The following is a 5,749-nucleotide window of genomic DNA, read 5'->3' on the forward strand; positions in this document are numbered from 1 at the left end:
GATGGCTGTGTCAGGTCCAGAACACAACAGTTCACAGCCCCTCTCCTGTCCTCCAACACTCACATTCCTTCTGCCCCCTCTTCCACAGCATGTGTTGAGCCTTGGGGGGCTTCACCATCCTCTTGGACTGGTTCTGAGTCTCTGCACTGAAGAGCTTCTCTAACCAGGGCTGAGAAAACTGCTTCATGTGAAAATAACTGTGCGCTTTCTAATGCCACCTGGGTGAAGCCGTCATCTCCCCCTCTGTCTTTTTTTAAAATTAAATTTATTTATGTCCATGAGTGTTTTGTTGCATGCATGTCTGTGCACCACACGCATGCCTGGTACCCATGGAAGCCAGAAGAAAGGACTGGAGTTATAGACAATCGTGAGCCACCATATGGATGCTGGGAATTGAACCCAGGTCCCCTGGAAAAGCAGCTAGTGCTCTGAAATGCTGAGCCATCTCTCCAACCCTGCAGTTTTCTCTTGAACGATGGAAAACCTGAACAGAATGCAAGACTAGGAAGACCCCGAAAGGTGGACTTGAACACACCCCACAGTAAGTCCTCTGGTGCCTCTCATTGTTTCTCAGATCTTCTGGGCAGAGCACTACAGAAATTTCCAACCCAGAGTTGTTAACAGGCACAGACAGACAATTCTAAGAGAAGCTTGTTCTCTGCAGCCAAAGGAGCAGGGGGTAAATAGCCTAACGATAGAAAACTTTAGCAATACTCTCCTTACTCCGGCCAAACACGACCTGCCCTTGGCAGTTTCTACAGAACCACTTAGGGCAGAGAGGGGTGCTCTACCCACCCTCTCCCTTCACAGAAGCCAGGCACAATTGGGTCATCATGTTAGGTGACATTATAAGATTGAAGAGGGAGCTAACAGTCCCTTCTCCGCCTGGCAGAAGCAGGCAGCACTCAGGGAACTGAACCTCAGCTACCACGCAGCCACAAGACCTAATGAGGTGGTGCAAAGTGAGATTTGATGCCAGGAAGTTTCACTTCCTCTTCTGATGTCAGCTGGGTGCAGAGGGGCACTGAACCTCCAGCCCCAGCCAGCATCATTGAACCTCAAAAAGGCATTGCAAGATGGGAGTAGTCACCACTCAGTTTCTCTTCCACCTCTGGTGACAGTGAGGCCTCACTGAGAGTGGAATGTCCACTTGCGCCCAGCAGCAATGAGGCTGAATGAGGCTGCGAGAAGGAGAGCAAGTAAAGTATGTCATCACTGTATGCATCATCAAGCCCAGTGGAGAGCGGGCTTCATCCCTATCCCTACCCTGTAGCAAGGAAATATTACCAGTGGGGGAAGGATGTAGTTCAGTGTAGGATGCCTGTTTCACATTGCAAGGTCCTGGGTTCAATTCCTAGCATGAAGAGAGACAAGGGGAAGAGAGAGAGACAGAGAAAACTGGTCTGCTCTGCTGTCAATGGGGAACAGAGTTCAAACTCTTGCTCTGAGAAAGGCAGTGTGAGTTGGCACCTGTAGTAATTACCTTCCCCAAAACTTCCACTAACTGGAGCCCAAGCGTGCAAACGTATGAGCCTATGGGAGTCATTCTTCAAACCACAAGCACCAAAAACTGGGGACCAAGTGGTTAAATACAGGCGCCTCTGGAGGACACTCTCACTCAAGTCACACTACCAAACCTTCCTTTGGTTAGGAGTGGGCCAAAGGTCACACCATCCATGGCTAGGGTGGGGATGTGGTTTGCCTGTGCCCCCTAAAGATTCGTGTGACCCTCCATATAGCAATACTGAGAGGTGGGGGGCTTTAAGAGGTAGGGCACAGGGGAGGATGACGGGGTCACCGAAGCACTGTCTCTAGGGGACTGAAAAAGTACTGTCGGGCCTGGATAGCTCTCACAAGACTGGATTTATACAAAGGGAGGCCACTCACAGCCATGGACCCTCCTACATGCTGCTGTTCCCGCATCACCTCCCTCCATGTTATACCAGATGCCAGTCCCAGGCTGTTTGGCTCCTCCAAGCAACAAAATCATGAGCTAACTGAGCTTCTTTTCCTGTAATGCCAAAACAAAATCAACTAAAACTACATACATCTCTCTATAAAAAGTCAGGGTTCTGCTTTTCCCAGGGTGGTGTGCTAAGACCCTGTAGAAAACTAATTAGATAAACTCATACAGGCCTTATGCTAAATCCAAACACAGGGACCAGCTGCTGAGAGAGAGAGAGAGAGAGAGAGAGAGAGAGAGAGAGAGAGAGAGAGAGAGAGAGAGAGAGAGAGAATATAGAGAATATGTGTGTCCAGAGTCTCGGGACCAGAGAGATGGCTCAGATATAAGAACTTGCCACCAGATCTGAGTTCAATGAGGGGCTGGAGAGTTGGCTTTAGCAGTTAAAAGCACTGGCTGCTCTGGCAGAGAACCTGGTTTTGGTTCCGGCATCCACACTGCAGTCCAGTTTGTTCTGAGCCAAAAATTAGTGACTGAAGCCTGGGAATACAGCCTAGGGTTGTCCAAAATGACATGGTCCAGCATGGAATGGATCACATTAGCTTTTCTAGTCACAGAACAAAAGAAAGTTGTAAATCAAGGCATTTTGACAAATATGTCAGAGCAGACATGAGCTACACAGCACAGTGAGAAATCTGCCCCAGGTTTCAGATGCAGTCTGGTGACATTCTAAGCTTTTGGGTTGGTGACAGCTAGCTTCCTGCTAAGAATATATTCCAAAGGTTTTACATGGTAGTCAAAGGGATGTCGGATTCCCATTGTCTTGTCTGCTGGGCTTCTGGCTTGCAAAGTTAAAGTATGGATGCTGGAAGGCAGGTGCTCCCAACTGTAGACCTCTGAGATCATAACTCCCTAACACCACCAAACGGAGCTCTAGACTGACTCCATCTGGTTCCAAAGTCATGTTGACACTCTCAATGACTTTGGGCTCTTTATAATCTCTCTTTTATAATATTATAATGACTCTCTCTCTCTCTCTCTCTCTCTCTCTCTCTCTCTCTCTCTCACACACACACACACACACACACACACACACACACACACACACACACACACACTGGCACGGTGTTACTGTCCTGGTGGAAGCAAAGATAATTGAAGGAATGATACATGTGCCCCTGCCTTTGGCTGCCCAACTTTGGAAACAATAGACCCCAAGAAATTATAATTTTCCCAAGAATCTCAGGCCTGGGAGCTAAAGGGGAAAAGTCAGCAGCCCTCTGGAGAGTCAGCCCCCATCTTGAGGTATCTGTTGACAGGTGACTGACTCAGAGCTGATCTGAGACTAAACTCAGAGCTGACTGGAGACTGAACTCACATGGAAATAGAGCTGGAACAATAAATCTAAATGTACCTCCTGGACCCAGTAAAACGGGATACAGGAGTTAAAAAAAAATGATGTCTCTACAGATGCCCTGCATCCTGTCAGCCATTAGAAATTTCATGCTTATAGTTCAGCCAATAACTTCAAAGAACTACCTCACCCCTAGCTCCCTCATCCAATCCTAAGATGTAGCAGGAATCTTAAAAGTTCTTATTAATTAAAACAAACCCGGAGCCAGGTATTGGGTGAACGCTGGAAGATCAGAGAAGCAGAACAGGCCACAGCCACCTCACCTTGCCAATTTCTCAGCTGATCCTGTTTCCTCAGACTGGAAGCCTCTGTGTCCTCATCCAGAATGAATCTCAGCTGAGCTGCTTCTTGAAAGCCTGAAAGCTTAACTAGCTAAAAGCTTCTAGTTTCTGGTCTTCATGCCTTAAATATCTTTCTGCTTTCTGCCCTCACTTCCTGGAATTAAAGGCTCACTTCTTGGGATTAAAGGCATGTGTCACCATGCCTGGCTATTTCCTGTGTGGCCTTGAACTCACAGAGATCCATGCTTCCAGAAGGCTAGGATTAAAGATGTGCGTGCCACCATTTTCTAGCCTCTGTATCTAGTGGCTGTTCTGTTCTCTGACTCCAGGTAAGTTTATTAGGGTGCACAGTATTTTGGGGAACACAGTACCACCACACTAAGACACTAAGATATGTAACCCACTGCATGTAAACTTTTTCCTATACAAACCCCTTGTAATAAGTGCTCCGGGCTTCCTCCTTTACTTGCTGTAACTAAATGTCAGATGAAGTCCCTGCCTGGGTGTAAATAAAAAAATCTTTTGTTTTTTGCATGGGAAGTCAGCTCCTCGGTGGTCTTGTCGGGGGGACTTGCAACAGGAGCCCAGAGCCAGTCAGAGGAGGGCGCGTCTCGCAGGAAGAGATCTGACATAGTTCTGTCGTCTTGCCAACTGGAAGTGGAACAATGGTGGGTCAGTGACTGGTGGGAACACACTTGACCTGGTCTGAGCTATGCTCACCTTTTGTCTCCTGTCTAAACCTGGACCTCCTGTCAGGACCCCAAAGTCGGACTTGTGGGGACATCCACTTGTTCCCTTCTCAGTGTGACCACACAAATCTCCTTTCTCTGCATTCACTGTCATCTGTCTAACCGGCCTGTTGAGGAAGGTGGCTGAGCCTGCGTGTTTGGGCTGCCAGGGTCCAGGCTGTGACTCTGCCATCCACAGTAACCTCAGAGGCGCCATGAGAGATACAACTATGATCAAATCAGGAAAAACAAAAAAAGGCAGCAGCCCCTGGCTCTTCCTGTTAGTGACCTGAGGTGACCTGTGAAGAGGGTTCACTACTCTTTACCCAGAAAACCCTACAAAATCATGCAGATCAAGAGGTTCAAATCTTCAGGTTCACTTTAAGAACACCCGTGAAACTGCCAGGCCATCAAGGGTATGCATATCTGAAAAACCACCAAATATCTGAAAGATGTCACTCTAAAGAAGCAATGTGTGCCTTTCCGGCGGTGTAATAGTGGAGTCGGTAGGTGCGCCCAGGCCAAACAGTGGGGCTGGACACAGGGCCGGTGGCCTAAAAAGAGTGCCGAGTTTTTACTGCACTCGCTTAAAATGCAGAGAGTGATGCTGAACTTAAGGGTTTAGATGCAGATTCTCCAGTCATTGAACACATCCAGGTGAACAAAGACCTAAGATGCACCAACGGACTTACAGAGCTCATGGCTGAATTAACCCGCACATGAGTTCCCCCGCCACCACATCAAGATGATCCTCACTGAAAAGGAACAAATTGTTCCAAAGCCGGAAGAGGAGGTTGTGCAAAAGGAAAAGATATCCCAGAAGAAACTGAAGAAACAAAAACTTACAGCACGGGGATAAATTCAGCATAAAATAAATGCAGATAGAAGTAAGGGGGGGCAGCCCCTGCAGATGCTCGCAGCACACAGCACAGATGCCATGATCCAGCCCCAGTGAAAACCCAGCCCCAGGCCTGACGGGCAGAATGTCTTTCAAATGTGAGCTCCAGTTCTCCCCTGCCTGGTCCTTGAATAAAATCTTCCACCTGCTCCTAGATCTGGCTGGTTATTGGGAATAGTGCTACTAACTCTGAGCTGCTTCAAACTCAGGAATTCAACACTCCCAGGGATCTGGTCTACTAACCTGCACCCCAACTCTCAGAACAAAGCTGGGCCTCTGTTCCTAGACAAACCTTGTCACCTGTTTCCACAAGGAACCTATTACAGGCCATCCCCCCAGGCATCATCCTCTCTCCCATTGTGGAATACAAAGAGGCTGTTGACACCTCCCTGGCAGTGAGGAGCATTCTGACCTTGGGAGAAGGCTCCTGGGAGAGTGGCCTACCTTTCCCTCCTCCCAGATGGGCCCTTGGCAGCAAGGCACAGCCCCTCATCCCATGACACACCTGAATCATACCTGTTACTT

At 48.2% G+C, this 5,749-nt stretch overlaps 1 pseudogene; it reads left to right on the forward strand.

The window, feature by feature from the left end:
* Nucleotides 1-4,263: 4,263 nt before the first annotated feature.
* On the forward strand, nt 4,264-5,351 carry LOC114707676 (annotated as a pseudogene).
* Nucleotides 5,352-5,749: the final 398 nt, after the last annotated feature.

This window comes from Peromyscus leucopus, chromosome 7, assembly GCF_004664715.2.
Source record: "Peromyscus leucopus breed LL Stock chromosome 7, UCI_PerLeu_2.1, whole genome shotgun sequence".
Lineage (NCBI taxonomy): Eukaryota > Metazoa > Chordata > Mammalia > Rodentia > Cricetidae > Peromyscus > Peromyscus leucopus.